Source organism: Miscanthus floridulus, chromosome 2 (genome assembly GCF_019320115.1).
Source record: "Miscanthus floridulus cultivar M001 chromosome 2, ASM1932011v1, whole genome shotgun sequence".
NCBI classification, from domain to species: domain Eukaryota; kingdom Viridiplantae; phylum Streptophyta; class Magnoliopsida; order Poales; family Poaceae; genus Miscanthus; species Miscanthus floridulus.
In genome coordinates this window covers 181,672,197-181,690,291 of record NC_089581.1, presented here as the reverse complement: position 1 = coordinate 181,690,291, position 18,095 = coordinate 181,672,197, and positions in this window count along the sequence as shown.

Sequence of the window (18,095 nt, the reverse complement as noted above, 5' to 3'; positions counted from 1 at the left end):
GGTTGCAGCAGAAATAATATTACAAATGGGTTCACAAATAAAAGTACCAGTTTGGGTTTCAAAACCGCTTAGTGAAAACAACATAGCTTTCAAATGATTACATTAATATAAGTTCCAAATATATTGCTAGCATAAGTGACATCATCCGACAAAAGCATATAGATGAGAAGTAAGTATAGAATCACCGAGCCCACCGGCGGTTAGCCACCATCTTCAACAGGTCGAGAACATCACCTACAATAAGGTGGGATAAACCCTGAGTACTCGAATGTACTCAGCCAGACTTACCCGTCTTAAACTAAAATAAAGCGACACCAAGGATTATGCATGGCTTTCTTTAGTGGGCTAGCTGACTTGTTTGCGAAAAGCATAAGCTATTATGAAGAAACCATTTTAAGTACTTTGCATCATCTTTATTATGACCTATCCATCTAGGTAAGCATCTGTACTATAGCAATCACTTGATTAGCCAATAACATCCAGTTACCAATTTAGATTTAGCATATCCCATACCATCCAGATAACCATCATTGTTCCATAATAATTACTACGATGTCGTAACTCGAGTCAAGTGCTCACTATCCAGGAGCGATGGTGATTCGAATCGATTCCTAACCAGCTGGTGATTTATTCCTTACACAAACCTCACTCACCCGCTAAAGTGAGATATTGATCACCGAGTCAACTATCCAGGAATCTCGAGTTTGCCAGGAACCACATGTACCCGGGGGCCGACCGGCTGCACTTTGGTCTTATCATCTCGCCCCCGTGTCCTACCACACTTGCTCCGGCACAGTGCGCTGCGAGCAATCTACTCGGCCTGAATAATCTCCCAGCTTCGCGGTCGGAAGGTACTTTATCCGGCCAGCTAAATGTAAGGCATGCATTCAACATGACTCGAGGGCCAACAATGGTCGGTCCTTAATTGACACAGACGGAAACTAACAGCACCCCAGAACCCTGTCTGGTTGCCTCCAACTTTTCCATCCGGTCTCCAATTATCCATCACACATGGTTAATTCTAGGATATCATTCTTTTCATAGCTAAATTCTTCCAGTAACCACCTATAAATGTAGGTGACCGGATATCACCGATCGCTACCGGTCTAAGCAAGGCTAAGCAGTTATCCGATCCTAACCTAACAGGGTAAAAGGGTAATAAGGTAGGTAAGGATAGTAATAAATGCATCAATGGTTTCGATCAACTCCTACAACTTAATGCAACAATATATAACTCATATATAGAAAGAATTGCTTTTATAAATTAGGAGACTTATAATGCTCCGGGGCTTGCCTGGGATCCAACACAAGTCAGTTCAGTTAGCTTGCACCGTCCTGGTGACGTCTCAGGTCCTAGCATTCGCTTAGTCCTTCCATCTTCGGGATAGATCCTCCATACATCGTCTTCGGGTTCGGCTCCAACATCATGTTCTTCACATGGTTCATCTAGCACACCTAGATGAGATGCCAGATGCATGTGTATGAATGTGATGAATGGTAACACTAGATGCATTACATAAGCATACAAGACAAACAAGTTATTATGCAAGACATAGACACCAATAGCTATTTAACTAACATCACACCACTAACTATAGAGAGCAAGCACATCAAGCATGGCACAAGTTTCCCAAGATCTCAGGTGCTCTAACTTAGTCATCATTCAAGGCATAAGTCACACTTAACAATATACAAGCAAACACTATAATTGGAATCTGCCAATTTCTATACATGCAAACAGCAGCTACAAGATTTAGCTATAACTGAAGTTACACAAATCCAAATAACTTGCAAGAAGACATTATGGAAATCTTATGAAATTTTCTACAATTCATCTTTAATCATCTTAGCATGATTCTCAAGTTAACTAAGTCAAATATATCTATTTACAGAAACTGGTCTACAATTGACAGAAAGTAGCCATTTCTGAAACCAAACTTTAAACAGCTGTAACTCTTAAACTACTTGGCCAAATGACACCAAATTTTAATAGAAGCTAGATACATGAATTATCTACAACTTTTGTATAAACAAGTTTTACAACAAAGCATATTATCATAAAGAACTTTGCTAAGTTCCTAGATCTATCCATAAACCACATCGGCAAGAAAATAATTATTAACTTATGTTGCAAATACATAATTGGGCAAAACCAACTTTACCAACATTTCACACATGACTAAAGAACACCAGAAAACCTAGTGTCCATGACCAAATAAATTCTTTTAATGCATTTCTTAATTTATTTTAGATAACAAGGTGACTTAATGAACATATACCAAAATTATATAATAAATTCTACAAAAATTACAGTGGCTCACATATCCTCTCAATAGTCTACTGTACAAATTTCACTCCATTTGAATATGTATAGCAACCTCTATGAAAAAGACAAGTTGCTAAAGCAAGAAATCATGTGAGAGCAAGATAAACCAATAACTCACTCATACTTTATCAAATACTCATGAAATTTTTACCACACATCAACTATCACATGAGTAGCATGCCACAAAAATTTCACTTCATTTGGAGCCCTAGATCTACAGTTATGAAAAATAACAAATTCAACTAGCATTACAACCTTACTGCACAAATCTATTTTTACCGCAAAATATTTAAACTAAAATATGCCATATTATAGATCCACTGCATAGACAATTTCACAAGGATTCCAAAAAGTCCTCATTTACTATTTTATGAATTTTCTACGATTTACTATGAATTTCCAAAGTTCCTGCAAAATAATTACAAACCAGTCCTTACGGCACTATTCACATGAGTCTATGACATTGCAGATAGGACCCTCCCTTTCTTCAAATTGCTGTACGAGGTCCCTGATGCGAATTTGGAGCAGAGGATCACCGGGGAATCGGCCGGTGGCGGCCGAAGAAGGGCTGGCGGTGGCGGGGGAGGATTGCGTGAGCACCAGAGTGTCCTCCCGCACCCGTGTGCGCACTTGAACTTGCCGGAGGTGGCCCACGATGGCCTGGCCACGCGCGTGCGTGGCGCGCAGGGGCACAGCTCCGGCGACGACGGCGGAGGAGCTAGCCGGCGTTGGCGGGTGGTGGCTGGCAGCGGCGTGGAGCACCAGCGAGAGCGTACGCACAACTAGGAGCCCACAGCTCAGCTTGCGGTGGCCCAAGGACGGCTGGCCATGGAGCTTCAGCGGCGACGGCCATGGCGGACGTGGCCGCACGCAGCAGCAGAGCGAGAGGGAAGGAGAGTGGAGAGGCGAGCGGGTTAATGGGGCAGCCCACGCGCTCGGTTGAAGGAGCAAAGGCGCGATAGAGAGGTAGGGCACGTGGCAGCGGTGGGGGCGCGCTGCTCGTGCATGGCCGCCATGCACAGGCCACGTGGCGTCCTCTGGGGCGTTTCCGCGAACACTTGGCGGGCGATGGAGTGGCCGACGTGGAGCGCGGGTTGGGCCAGATCTGGGCCGATTTAGACCTCGGGCCCAAAACAAAGTTTGAAGCCCGTGAGCTGCTCTACATTTTTCATTTAGATACCAAGGTCATTAGAGCTCTTCAACAGCGGGTAATTAGGCCACAAACTGTCAGTGTCAGCGCCTTGATAACGGTCATGGAAATTCACTTTCGGAAGTCAAAACTCGGTCAAACTTAGTGCAACTTTTTGCATGCTCTTCTCCATAATATAACCTTCAACTTTTATTTTTGGACCAACTCAAGTTGCTTAACAAATTTCAGAGAACGTGGAATGCCAACGTCGTTGCTTAGCGAAACTCCAGACTTAGAATATTTCTAAGTGCTGAAAACAACAGCAATTTTGATCTTGTGACCTTGATTTGACTTACTTCCAAGCTGATCTAGCTCTTAGTCCAAAAACAAAGTTTGTTCTACATGATATGGACTACAACTTTCATTTAAGGTCCAACCTCAAAACTGGTATAGAACCTACTATTCTACTTTGACCAAAGTAGGATCGCGATGAAGCTTAAATTATACTTTTTGATCCATTGGAGCATTTTTTTGGCATTTGCCCAACATGAACCTTTCATGACTTTTGTTGTAGAGTTCATCTAGAGTCATTTGGGCATGGTTGCAAGATTTGGTTGACGATCGAGAATTCCATTCACTTTATAAATTAATTCAAGCAAGGACATAACTCGTCATTTCATGTGACTTTTTGATTCCAAACTTCATGAAACTTTTCGAGTGCCCAATATAGATGGGTATTGATGTGAGACACATGAAGATATCCCAATCACACCACCCAAGCATATATCTTGAAAAGGGGTCTATAGGCGAGCAAAGGTGCAATATCCAAGTTTAGGTTGGGGCTCGTTTCTATAGGTTTGACCTTGACATCTTCATCATCACTTAATATACCATGTTTTAGCTCAAACCCATTGCTTAACTGGTGGCAAACGCTTGGGGTGTTACATCCGCCCCCTCACAATTTGTAGGGGTCAGATGTCACTAAAGATCGGGGATTTGTAAAGACAAGAATTGATAAGAAGTATGCGTTTATTTAAGGGTAAAAATGATGTAGCCGCTCGATGTTCCAGGCATTGGGAAAGACCTCACCGTTGATGGTTTTCAACTTGTAGGCACCTGGGCGGAGTACTTCCGTGACAATGTATGGCCCCTCCCAGGGTGAGGAGAGCTTGTGGCGGTCCTTGTTGCTCTGCACAAGGCGGAGGACAAGGTCCCCAACGTTGAAGGCTCGGTCCCGCACCCATCGGTCATGGTACCGTCGCAACGCCTGCTGGTACTTGGCTGAATGGAGGAGGGCGATGTCATGGGCTTTGTCTAGCTAGTCCATGGCATCTTGGTGGGATGCCTTGGCCCCCTGTTCGTCGTATGCTCTGATTTTTGGCGCTCCGTAGTCAAGGTCCGTTGGGAGAATGGCCTCAGAACCATAGACCATGAAGAAAGGTGTATAGCCCATGGCCCGACTAGGAGTTGTCCTTAGGCTCTAGAGCACCGCCGAGAGCTCAATGACCCAGCGCACACCGAACTTGTTCAACTGGTTGAAGATCCTAGGCTTGAGGCCCTATAGGAGCATGCCGTTTGCATGCTCGACCTGCCTGTTCATCCGGGGGTGCGTGACAGCCACCCAATCGATCCGGATGTGTTGTTCATCGTAGAATCAAATGAATTTCCTACCGGTGAACTATGTGTCGTTGTCTATGATGATAGAGTTTGGTACTCCAAAGCGATGGATGATGTCGAGGAAGAACAATACAACTTGCTTGGATTTGATCGTGGAGATCGGTCGAGCTTCGATCCATTTCGTAAACTTGTCTATGGTGACAAGCAGGTAGGTGAAGCCCCTAGGCACCTTTTTGAGTGGCCCAACCAAGTCGAGCCTCTAGACCACGAAGGACCACATGATGGGGATCATCTGGAGTGTCTGGGCCAAGAGGTGAGTTTGCCGAGCGTAGTACTGACACCCTTCGCAGGTGTGTACGATTTGCTCGGCGTCGGTTTCTATAGTGGGCTAGTAGAAGCCTTGTCGAAATGCGTTTCCAACCAAGGTCCTTGGCATGGCATGGTGACTGCAGACCCCACCATGGATGTCGCTCAGCAAAAGTCTTCCCTATTCACCGGGGATGCAGAGCTATAGGATCCCGGTATGGCTCCGTCTGTAGAGTTCGCCCTCTGTAAGGACGAAGGACTTGGTGCGATGTGCGAGCCATCGAGCTTCCGTCCTGTCCATTGGTAGTGTGTCACGGAGGAGGTAGTCAAGGTAGAGCATTCTCTAGTTGTCCGGGGGGTCAGGCTCTAGAGCCAAACCCTCTTCAAGCTCCATGACCTTAGGGTCAGACAGAGCAGTCGGCGAGTTAGCCCTCGGGGCCAGATTAGATGGGCCATCCTTGGCCTGATTCGACCCTTCATAGCGCACTGAGGGTTTGTGTTGGTCGCTGGCGAAGACACCCATTGGCACCGGCTCTCGACCGAACACCGCCTTTGTGAGTGCATCGGCCGCCTCGTTGAGGCGCCTTAGGACATGATTAAGTTCGAGACCGTCGAACTTGTCCTCCAGCCATTGGACTTCTTGGCAGTACACAACCATCTTGGTGTCATGGTAGCTAGACTCCTTCATGACTTGGTTAACAACTAGCTGAGAGTCACCCTAAATGTCGATGTGTCGGATGCCCAGCTCGATGGCGATGCATAGGCCGTTAACGAGTGCCTCGTATTTGGCCACATTATTTGATGAGGGAAAATGGAGCCGAACCATGTACCTCATGCGAACCCCGAGGGGTGATATGAAGACCAGTCCCACGCCAGCGCCCTTCTTCATCAATGACCCATTGAAATACATCATCCAACACTCTTGATCGACGACCGCTGGTGGCATCTGGACCTCGGTCCACTCTACGATGAAGTCAGCCAGAACCTAGGACTTGATCGCCGTTTAGGGGGCATACCCAATGCCTTGATCCATCAGCTCGAGTGACCACTTTGCGGTTCTTCCTGTGGCGTCCTGGCTATGGATGACCTCGTCGAGGGGGAACGATGTCACTACTGTCACAGGGTGTGACTCGAAGTAATGGCATAGCTTTCTTTTGGTGATGAGGATGGTGTATAGGAGCTTCTGGATTTGGGAGTAGCAGGTTTTGGAGTCGGATAGTACCTCACTGATGAAGTACACCGGGCGCTGGACCTTGAGGGTGTGCCCCTCTTCTTCCCATTCTAATACCAGGGCAGCGCTAACCACTTGCGTGGTGGCCGCTATGTATAGCAAGAGGGATTCTCCATCGCTTGGAGGGACTAGGACCGGGGGTTTTGTTAGAAGTAGCTTGACCGTGTCAAGCGCCTCCTAGGCCTTGGTTGTCCACTCAAAGCGGTCGGCTTTCTTTAGGAGTTGATAAAGGAGGAGTCCTCATTCACCGAGGCGTGAGATGAATCGGCTGAGGGCGGCGAGGCACCCTGCAACCCATTGAACCCCCTTTATGTTCTGGATCGGACCCATCCTTGTGATGGCTGAGATTTTCTCTAGGTTGGCTTTGATGCCACGCTCAGAGATGATGAAGCCGAGCAGCATGCCCCTCGGGACCCCAAAAACACATTTCTTGGGATTGAGTTTGATGCAATTTGCCCAAAGTTTCACAAAGGTTTGCTCAAGATCGGCGACAAGAAGGTCAGCCCATTTGGACTTAACCACGATGTCGTCGATGTAGACCTCAACGGTCCGCTCGATGAGGTCCCCAAAGCAATTAAGCATACAGCGCTGGTAAGTGGCCCCAGCGTTTTTAGACCAAATGGCATTGAGACATAGCAGAACGGTCCGAAGGGGGTGATAAAAGATGTCACGAGTTGGTCGGACTCTTTCATCATGATTTGGTGGTAGCCGGAGTACGCGTCAAGGAAGCAGAGGGTTTCACACCATGAGGTGGAATCGACTATTTGGTTGATGCATGGTAAAGGAAATGGGTCTTTTGGGCATGCCTTGTTGAGACTGATGTAGTCGACACACATCCTCCATTTTCCGCTCTTTTTTCGTACAAGAACAAGATTTGCTAACCACTCTAGGTGGTGAACTTCCCTGATGAATCCGACAGCAAGTAGTTTTGCTATCTCTTCACCGATGGCCCTGCTCTTTTCCTCATCGAAGCGGCGCAGGCGTTGTTTCGCCGGCTTGGAGCCTGGGTGGATTTTCAAGGTATGCTCGGTGACCTACCTCGGGATGCCTAGCATATCCAAGGGTTTCCACACAAAGATGTCTTTGTTGTCGCAGAGGAAGTCAACGAGCGTGCTTTCCTATTTGGAGGAGAGTGCAGTACCTATGTGTACCGTTTTACCCTCGGAGCTGCTGGGGTCTATGAGGACCTCTTTGGAGCCCTCTGCCGATTCGAACGACCCGAACAATTTCTTTGCGTCGGGCGCTTCTTTGACGACCTCCTCCCTAAGGGCCGCAGCACTCGACTTCGCACTCGTAAGCCCACTAGAAGGAGGAGCCGATGGTGATGACCCCGTGTGGGCCTGGCATCTTCAGCTTGAGGTATGTGTAGTTGGGGACAACCATGAACTTCGCATAGCATGGTCGTCCCAAGATGGCATGGAAGGTTCCAGGGAACCCTACCACATCAAAGGTGAGGGTCTCAGTCCTGTAATTGGATTGATCCCCAAAGGTAATAGGCAGATCGATCTATCCGAGTGGCATGGCCTGCTTTTCGGGGATGACGCCGTGGAAAGGCGCTCGAATTGGGCGGAGGTGCGTTCGGTCAATGCCCATTACATCGAGCGTCTTTGCGTACATGATGTTAAGGCTGCTGCCTCTGTCCATCAGAACTTTGGTGAGGCACTTTGGGCCGACGATCGGGTCGATGACAAGCGGATACCTTCCCGGATGCGGGATGGTGTTCGGATGGTTAGTCCGATCAAAGGTTATGGCAGACTCCGACCATCTGAGGAAGAGAGGTGTGGCTGGTTGGGCCGTGTAGACTTGGCGGCGTGCGACCTTCTAGCGACGTTTGGAGTCGTAGGCCATTGATCCTCCGAAGATCATGAGGCAACCTTTGGGCGTTGGAAAGCCATCATCCTTCTCCTCAGCATCGTCGGTGGTGGGGGCAGGTTCCTTCCCCTGCTCCCCCTTGTTAGCGCTCCTGGCCAGGAACTTGTGCATGAGGCCGCAATCCTTGAGCAGATGCTTTATAGAGAAGGCGTGGTTCGGGCACGGCCCCTCGAGCATTTTCTCAAAGTGGTTTGGAGCGCCCTCCATGGGCTTCTGACCACCCTTGCGGTCAGCAGCAGCCATGAGTGGGTCCTCGCGCTGTTGCTTCTTATTTTTCCTTTTGGCGAAACAATTGGAGGTGCCTTCGCCAGCACCCTCGTCCCACCTTGCCTTGCTGTCGGAACGGTCGAAGATTGCTCCGACCACCTCCTCTCCTGAGGCGTGGCTGGTGGCGATGTCCAGGAGCTCTTTGGTGGTCCATGGGCCCTTGCATCCTAGCTTGTGAACTAGAGACTCACAGGTTGTCCTAGATAGGAAGGCTCCTATCACGTCAGCGTTGGCGATGTTAGGGAGCTCGTTGCACTATCGGGAGAAGCGCCGAATGTACCCGTGGAGGGTTTTGTCGGCCTTCTGGTGATAGTTCTTGAGGTCCTAGGGGTTCCCAAGACGTTTGTACGTGCCCTAGAAGTTCCCCACAAAGATCTCCCTTAGGTCCGCCCAACCCTGGATGGTGTCGGACGGAAGGTGCTCCAACCACGCTCGTGCTGAGTTGGCAAGGAACAGTGGAAGGTTGTGGATAATGAAGTCATCATTATCCACACCACTGGCTTGACAGGCAAGCCGATAGTCTTCAAGCCAAAGTTTAGGGTTTATCTCCCTAGAGTACTTAGGGATGTTGGTAGGTGGTCGATACCTTAGTGGGAACGTAGCGTTGAGGATGTGATGGCCGAATGCTTGAGGGCCTAGTAGGCCGGGGCTTGGGCTCTGGTCCTCGCCACTATCGTAGCATCCACCGCATCGAGGATGATAGCCACGGTGGGCTCCTTCCCTTGGGTCGCTATGGGCGCATCTGCGGGCATCGAGGGTGCTGCGTGCATCGCGGTTGTGGCTGAGACGTTGATGCACCAAGATTGCGGTGCGCTGCCCATCGCCTTGCGGCACCTAGTGGACCGATGCATCCCTGGCAGGGCGCATCGAGGGGGTACGCTAGCTGGCGTCGGGCTCATGTCACTGAGACATCGAGCTCTCTGCTTGTTGTGCTGTCGCACGCTCAAGTAGCGTGCGAATCTCGCTGTGGACCCAGCGATCCTCGGGTGTTGCGGCAGCGATGTTCTGGCTCGCATGAGCAAAGCGGGGAAGGGTTTCATCATCGGTGATGATCCTTTGGTTCACGTCGCGGGCCACGACACATGCGTTCCCTCCATCTTCGCGGCGCCTGATCTCCTCGTCGATCTTCTTGTACTCCTGAACAAGCTGCTGTCCGGTTTCATCTATTTCCTATTTTCAGGCTTCTAGCTGCTCCACCCCTACGTGAGGTGGGGCTGCTGCTCTCCCTCTGGCTCCATCGCCGAGGTTGCCTATCAGGGTGACCTCCTCTTCGAAGGCACTTTCGACGTGTCCTTTGAAGGTTTCTACCATGAAAAATTCCCGTGAGGGATGATGGCTCCCCCTACCAGAGTCAGAACTAGAGTCTGACCCCAGGCCCTCTGCGAGGAGGCCATGGAGGGATTTAGTGATGCTTTCATCATCCCCACGAACTTGCTGTTCGCGGGAAACAGGATCGTGCACTGGGCCACAAGGTGGCTTACAGTTGCTGTGGTGTTGCGAAGACCGAACGGAAATGCTATCGAGGCACGCCATGTGGAGCATTCTAGAGAGAGGGTGATGCGGCGTGGGGCCTCCCTAGACGGCTAGGGTCTAAGGGATATGCCCAGCTGGCCCTCAAGCCTCCGGTAGCTAAAGTTGGTTGATGAGGGAGACTGGACTGCCATGTGGGCCAACGCCAACTCTCATCCCAGTGTGATAATGAAGTCTAGGTCACCAAAATGCACATGTGCGCCTGAGACCCAGCTGATTGTGTGGTTAGCCATCCGAGGCCTAATTTGGAATGCGCAAAGGCCCCTACCTGACACACCAACTGTCGGTGTTTTGAACAAACACCGGCTAGTGAATTTATAATTAATGCGTGTTAGGCCCGGATGGTGCGCTAAAGGACACAAGGTTTATACTATTTTGGGCTGAATGTCCCTACATCCAGTCTGTTACTACTTGTGTTATTAGCACTGAAAAAAGGTTTGTAGTAGGGGGTACAAAACAGTCGAGAGAGGGACGAGTCCCAAGTCTCTGATGGAATGATCAAAAAGGTTGCCGAGAGCTTGGTCGCTGCTCAGCTGTGTATGTCGTGTCATGTGTGTTCAACTTATCCGTCAAGAGTCGGTCCTCTTTGTTGGAGGAAGCACACCCCCTTTTATAGATGAAGGGGACGGCTTTACAAGTGAGAGGGGAAGGGTGCGTATGCTATCGAGCCTTGTTGTCCACGTCTATCGAGCCCTGTTGCCCACACTGGTGGGTACCAAATAATGGTAGGCGCCTACAATACTGTCGATGTCACTGTAGAATGTCAGGGTGGCTATAGAGTACTGCTCCACATAGGGTATGGTCTCTGGTACAGTGGTTTTGACTTATGAGCCTTGCCTTGCCTTTCTCTGCACGTCTTCTGGTTCCTATGAGCCCAGGTCGAAGAGACACGGTGTTGGAGTCAGAAGTAGCACTTTGGGCAAGTCCTTCCGGTCGGAAAGGGTGTCCGAAAGCGGCCGAAGGCTGAAATGAGTGCTTCGATCGGAGTGGTGGGCCCAAGGGGTCGTCGAGCAAGCGCCGTTCCTTACGGACCACGGCGTGGTGATAGTACATTCATTACTATAGAGGGCGTGAGTCTCTTCCTGGACCATAGTGGTTGTCGTATGCCTGTGTTGGGTTCCATGTCCGAGGGCTGAAGGCGGCGCCTACACCACTATTCGGACTCTGCAATGCTAGAATGGTCCAAAGTGCCCATCCCATCGTATCCTGACGGTACCTTCCTACAGGCGTGTAGGACATGGTCCTTGGTATGGTGATTGACTCGAATGTCATGTCATACCCTGTGCTCATCCTTATGAAGGCGCAGGGCATACTTGTTGGGTGAGGCAGAGTCTGCCCTCGGTCGTTGGGCGAGGCAGAGCCCACCCTCGGACATTGGGCAAGGTAGAGCCCGCCCCTAGATGTCGGGCGAGGCAGAGCTAGCCCTCGGGGGTCGGGTGAGGCAGAGCCAGCCCTCGGGGGTCAGGCGAGGCGGAGCTAGCCCTCGGGGGTCAGGCAAGGCGGAGCCAGTCCTCAGGGGTCGGGCAAGGCGGAGCCAATCTTCCATCGTTCGGAAAAGAAGCGTAGTAGCGCTCTTGTCTAACCGAAAGCACCAACATTTGATGTTTATTAGTTCCACCTTATTGGGTACCCTGGTATTAGGCCCTCAACAGTGTCCAAACCACTCCTCACTAGAATAGTGACCAATATGCCAAATCTTGAGAGTAAGCATCTCAAGAACTTATGGAAGAAGTCCTTATCCTCCACCTTCTCACCAAGTGCTTTGAGATCATTGACAAGCACTTGTAACCTATGGAACATCTCTGGCACACTCTCATCCTCCTTCATCTTAAAACTAGCAAACTTCTCCTTGAGGATATATGCCTTGGCACCCTTCACAGTTTGAGTGCCCTCAAATGATTCCTCCAACTTCTTCCATGCTTCATGAGCCATCTCAATGTTCTTGATTTGCTCAAATATTCTCTCATCAATAGCATCATGAATGGCACTAAGAGCAATGTCATTGTTTTGAAGAAGCACTTCTTCGGTGGTGGTAGGGTTATCTGGATCCTCTATCTCAATCTTGGTCTCCACCACCTTCCAAACTTTTCTATTGATTGACTTGATATATGTTATCATTTTAGCCTTCCAATAGAGATAGTTTGAGCCATCAAATTAAGATGGCTTCTTGGTGTTGTTGATTTAAGCCATTTTTATACCGAAGGTTTTTAAGCCTTAAATCACGATAACCACAGCTCCGATACCACTTGAAAGGTCCTAATGGCTAGAGGGGAGTGAATAGCCTATTAAAAATTTCTACAATAATACTAAGACAAATGATTAGTCAATAAGATGGCAAAGCGAATTTTACGCTAGCACTATACTTGGGGTTGCAAGCCACCTACCCAATTCTATTTTCTGTGATCTCTAGTATATCACAACAAAGCTATGTCACTAATATACACCTAGGTGATCAACCTAGTGAGAGTAATACAATTAAATGATACATTGTCTAGTTTTAACTACCACTAGTTCTATCCAAGTGAATATATAATGAAATACAAGAGAGTGGTAGAGAGGTATACCGCCGTGGTAAGTGACCAATGAGTGAATACCAATGAATACCAAGGAGACAATCTAGAAACAATGATTTTTTCCTCCGAGGTTCACTTGCTTGCCGGCAAGCTAGTCCTCATTGTGGCGATTCACTCACTTGGAGGTTCACGCGCTAATTGACATCACATGCCAAACCCTCAATAGGGTGCCGCACAAACAACACAAGATGAGGATCACACAGCCACGAGCAATTTACTAGAGTACCTTTTGGCTCTCCACCGAGAAAATGTCAAGAACCCCTCACAATCACTATGATCGGAGCCGGAGACAATCACCAACCTTGGCTCGACGATCCTTACTGCTCCAAGCTATCTAGGTGGCAGCAACCACCATGAGTAACAAGCCAAACCCATAGCAAAACACGAATACCATGTGCCTCTAGATGCAAAAACTCAAGCAATGCACTTGGATTCTCTCCCAATCTCACAAAGATAATGAATCAAAGATGGAGCTGAGTGGGACAGCTTTGGCTAAGCTCATAAGGTTGCTATGTCAATGCAAACGGCGAAGAGAGTGAGCTAGAGCCGGCCAAATGATATTTATAGACACCCCAAACAAAAGAGTCATTAGCTCAATTATTGGGCTGATTGTGGGACGACCGGGCACACAGGTCGTGTGCATCGGACACGTCCGGTGTGGTGACCGAACGCGTCCTGTCACTGTGTCCGGTCGCAGCCATACCGCCATGTGTCCCTTTCAAATTGTTTAGCCATTGACACCCAATGGCTATCCCTGTGCACAGTAACACTATGTGATTGAACATGTTGTTAGAAAACGACCGGACCTAGGAGACACAACGTCAGGTCGAGTCCAGAGAGCTCCTAGAGCCACTATGGGACGACCGGACATGTCCGATCACACCAAACCGGACGCTCCTAGCATTTGATGAATTATTGTGCTGAAAACCTAAGACTTGCAGGTTCACACCAAACGCATCCAGTCGCTCTCTGCAATCCTACATCAGGCTATATCACTCTGATCTAATGCTAAATAGTAACTCGTCAGCGTCCGGTCACTCCACTGAGCCAGAGCTCGGTCACTTTTACTTAGTTGCTCACCTCGGGTCCAAATATCGCACGCATCCGGTCCTAATTCTGGACGTATCCGGTCACTTCTGTCTGACTACCCCAAGACTGGATAAAATACTAGACGCGTCCGGTCCCAATTTCGGACATGTCCAGTCACTCTGTGACCAGCGCGACTAACTCCTTTTCAACTCTATCTTCTTTACCCTTGCTCAAATATGCCAACCACCAAGTGTATCACCTTGTGCACATGTGTTAGCATATTTTCACAAATGTTTTCAAGGGTGTTGGCACTCCACTAGATCCTAAATGCATATGCAATGAGTTAGAGCATCTAGTGGCACTTTGATAACCGCATTTTGATACGAATTTCACCCCTCTTAATAGTACGGCCATCGATTCTAAATGTGATCACACTCACTAAGTGTCTCGATCACCAAAACGAAAAAGCTCCTATGAAGTTTCACCTTTACCTTGAGCTTTTTGTTTTTCTCTTTCTTCTTTTCCAAGTCCAAGCATTTGATCATCACCATGCCATCACCATCATCATGATTTTCACCATTGCTCACTTGGAGTAGTGCTACCTATCTCATAATTACTTTGATAAACTAGGTTAGCACTTAGAGTTTCATCAATTCACAAAAACCAAACTAGAGCTTTCAGGAGGGCGGTGGTGTCTTCTTCTTCTTCCTCCTCCTCCGACGACGATGATGATGGTGTAGAAGAGGACATTGTAGGTGCTAGTGGAGCTGCTGGTGGGGATGATATCATTTGGGACACCATCCAAGAGGATGAGGAGTGAGTGTTGGTCTTTCTTTCTTTTCTTCTCTTTTTGGTGCTTTATGCCAAAGGGGAAGAAAATTAAAGGGGTCAACAAAAATTAGAGGGGTCAACAACTTTTTTGATGCCATGGAGAGGAGGTTGCTGCAGCTAGAGTCATGTTCATATCCGTTTAGAGTAGTCTTTGTTAGGTGAGAGTTTGAGAGTCCATTAGAAACTCTATTTATGTAATAATGCTACTTAAGTACTTTATATATATGTGTAGGATATGGATATATATTAATCTATGCTGTCGCTTATGATACAATTGTGCTAGAATGTATATCTCTATATGTATCACTTGTTGTGTGGTGTCTATTCTGATCTGTGCTGTTACAGCAAGTCTAGTAGTGCCGCACTCTGGTGCGGTAGTGACGCACCCAGCTATGATAGTAAAACATGTTGTTCATAAACTATCATTTGTATTACTTTTTACATACCTGACATAGTATGTAGCACCCCACAGGAGCATGGATGTAGGGAGAGCCCCATCACTTTCACTAAAATATGAATCTTGACTTCTTATGCCAATTTAAGAATTCAATTCTCTATTCACACATTTAGGTGAAGGCTCTACACCTATGGCTCAAAAAATCTTAGTATTTACTTCATATCTTTTGTAAGCTCTAATTGGGTTGCCATCAATCATCAAAAAATGGGAGATTGAAAGTGCAATCAAGCCCTAATTGTGGATTTTGGTGATAATGACCACATGATTAGAGAACTAATGAGATTTATCGAGATGACAAGCAGAGAATTCAAGTTCGAGGATGATACACGAAATGGAGGAGCCCCTAATTACAAATATAGATGGTTTCAAACTCAAGGGAGGTTTAAATTCTTTTATATTTTGAATTTAAGTATAGGAAAAGCCGTACTATAAAGGGGGACACAATGCTTAAGCTAACATGTGCTACCAAGTGTTCAAACATACACATGCATCCTCAGATTTACAGTAGGACAGCCTAAACTTTACTCTTACCCTTGCTGTCTTGACTGGTACGGCACTGCCGCACTTGAAGAGAGGCACTGCCACACTTAAGCCGTGGCACTACCGTGACTTAAGTGACCGTTGGGGCTAAGGGGGTATTTATATCCATCCTCTTCCTCCCCAACGGACATCTTCTTCCTCCTGCCCATTCTAGCTCGTCCAAAATAGAAAAGGAGCTCTCTCTCTCTCCCTCCATTAGTGAACTTGAGCTCTCAAGCAAATCCATTGATTTCTCCATCAATCCTTGAGAAAAAGGGTCCAAAACTCGATTAGAGAGTAGCTCCATTGATTCCTCAACTCAAAAGAGCACTTGGTTCACGTTTTGGCCGGTGGTTGTGTTTGTTACTCTTGGAGCTTGGTTCCTAGCCGGCTAGAGCGTCGCCCGTGGAGCTTGTCAACTTGTGTGGTAGCCCTAGGAGGTTTATAACCATCTTTTGAAGCTAGTATGCTCACCCCTCATCTCAAGAGTTAAGTCTCTTGACTTGAGAACAAGGAAGGGTTGGAAAGCCCTAAACCTTAGTGGCTAACCTCAACAATGTGGAGGTAGGCAAACCTTGGTGGTGAGCCAAACCACAGGATAAATCATTGTGTCACTTATGCTTGATTTACATTACTTGTATTTCATATTTTGGTTGAGGTGATTTCTAGGGTTTCTAGTCGATCTACTTGTGTGTGGTATTCCTACAACTTCTAACTCTTGATCTGTGACTATCATACCTGCAGTAGGTTGAGAAATTTCTCTGATCTAAGTTTCTATTCACTAATTTTGAACTATGACTCGAAGTTGTCTATAGATGTGGCAGTGCTGCTGTTATGATCCGACAGTGCCGCAGTCCGGTAGTGCCGAAAGGTGAATTTGATAAAAGTTTGAGTGTTTGTTTTGATAGGCCTATTCACCCTCTCTTCTAGGCCAACCAGAGATCCTACACTCCTCAACCCAAATCTCTAGAGCATAGGAGGCGCCGAGGTGGGGCGGCCCGCGGCAGCGACGGCGACACCCTCGACGATAGTAGAGGCCTTTACGGCATCGTCCTCCTACTCCGGCGCGAAGGCCTCCTCCTCCTGGTTCGACTTGGCGGGTTTCACATAGTCAAACCCGACGGAGGACTCGAAGGTGGAGTCTGAGGCGGCGAGCAGTAGGAGGCGTGCGGAGCGGAGGCGGAGCAGGCGTCGGGGCAGGGACGACGCGAGGATGACGAGGAAAAGGGAGGAAGGGGTGGGGCTGGGCTTGGGAAAGGAGGTGGCAGCGAGGGCATTGAGGGACACCCTGATAGAGGAGGCCATAGTGCCACCGGCGCACCGAGGCGGGCCCATGGCGGGGCACGACCGGCTCGATGAGGCATGATCGTGGCGAGGCGGGTTCCGCGGTGGGGCGTGGTCAGGCGGACCATGGGGGGAGGACTCTTCCTTTGAGCCGGCGGCTGCGGCTGCTCCTCCACTGTGGGCCTCGCCTCACGCAGATGCGGTCTGGCCTTGGCCCGGCTTGACCCACGCGCATGAGGCTCCCTGGCGGCGACGCGACCCACCTCGCTCAGAAGGCGGCACCGATGGCCATGCTTCTCACTGCTCGGTGCTCGGCCTTCCCTGATCCTCCCCCCCTTCGACGATTGCCTCGGAGCTCTGCGGTGCCGGAGGCTTCGATTTCTAGTTCTGGGGGATGGAAGGAGAGGAGAGGGAGGAGGGGGAAGCGAGCTTCGAGGTGCCCAGACTCGGCGAGGCATGCCCGCGGTGCAGCAGGTCCATGGCGGCTCGACGCTCGGCGGGGAGGGAGGCGGGGTTTGAGGCTTGACTGCTCGGGGGCTCCTCTCTTTTTGCGTTTGTTGTTAGAGAAGGGCCATTTTGGGTACGTGGCCCTTTCCCTGTAGGTGACCCAAACCATGAAATAGGTCTCGTATTTGGGTTGGTGCTGTTGGAGATAGTCTGATAATGCAGAACTAGCAAAGATAGCCCGTGAATGCAGAACTAGCAAATATAGCCCGTATAAATAGCAGGGTAGTTAACTTTTTTTAATAGCTAGTGATGACAATGTCGTATCAAATCTATATTGAATTAAATTGCAACCTTGATAGATCTTTTTCCTCCATGGTAAGGCACAAAAATATTTACTCATAAATATATCATTATTTTTTTATGTGTGCCTTCTTGTGAGATGATGAGATCGAATGTCAATCAAGGAGGTTAAGGAAGTTGCAGTCCAATCTATGTTTTGGCTTTGTTTGTTTAGAAAGCCTAAATATCATGATTAGATCCTTTCTGGATTATATTATTATTTCTATTCTTGGCTTGCATGCCATATACACGTAAGTGGCTGGTTTTGAGTTGGTCACGTAGTGTATTTCCACGTAGAGGAGTCCAAGTTGGAGTTTGTCACGTCCTGGTGCGAGTCA